Here is a 784-nt window from a genome sequence, read left to right as displayed (position 1 = left end):
ACCTATTTGACAAATTTCCTTAAAATTTGTGACACTTTTAAAATCCCAGATGTGACTGTCGAAGCAATCAAACTTCGCCTTTTTCCTTTCACTTTGAAGGATAGAGCCAAAGAGTGGTTAACTTCCATGCCAGGCGCAACGTTTGCAACTTGGGAACAATTAGCCCAAGCATTTTTATCAAAATATTTTCCTTTAGCAAAAACCGCAAGAGTAATAAAAGAGTTAACATCTTTTTCTCAAAATGATAATGAGACTCTTTATGAGACTTGGGAACGTTTTAAAGAACTTTAACGTTTATGCCCACACCACCAATTACCCGCTGAACTTTTAATGCAAACATTTTATAATGGACTAAATCCTACAACTAGAGGTTCATTAGATGCTATGTTGGGAGGGCTATTTATGAAGAAGACATCAGCCCAAGCAAGAGAACTTTTGGAGGAAATGGCAATCAACATCAGTATGTGGCCCGCGGAACGTGGACATATACCGGTGGCGAAACCATCATCCTCAGCCTCATCATCAGTTAAAGGTATAGTAGAACTTGATCCAGTCGCAATGTTACAAGCCCAATTTTCTGCCTTATCGCACAAAATTGATAGGTTTATGGCACCATGCGATACCAATAGTAATCCAATCCAAACGGATGTGGATTATGAAAATATGAGTGAGATCAAACAGGTAAATTTTGTCCAAGGGCAAAACCAAACTAATAATCCTTATTCTAATACTTATAATTCTGGATGGAGGAATCATCCTAACTTTAACTGGAAAGATAATAATA

The 784-nt window shown here is 37.4% G+C and overlaps 1 non-coding gene across 1 annotated transcript; it reads right to left on the bottom strand.

Annotated features, from left to right (window-relative positions):
- Window positions 1-207: 207 nt before the first annotated feature.
- Window positions 208-314, bottom strand: LOC136225087 (small nucleolar RNA R71). The gene has a single exon (XR_010686824.1). It is a non-coding gene; the product is annotated as a small nucleolar RNA R71 (small nucleolar RNA).
- Between the last annotated feature and the right edge of the window lie 470 nt (window positions 315-784).

The sequence above is a fragment of the Euphorbia lathyris genome, chromosome 3 (assembly GCF_963576675.1).
Source record: "Euphorbia lathyris chromosome 3, ddEupLath1.1, whole genome shotgun sequence".
NCBI classification, from domain to species: Eukaryota; Viridiplantae; Streptophyta; class Magnoliopsida; order Malpighiales; family Euphorbiaceae; genus Euphorbia; species Euphorbia lathyris.
Note: the sequence above shows the minus strand (reverse complement) of the source record. Positions and strands in the feature narration are given on the sequence as shown.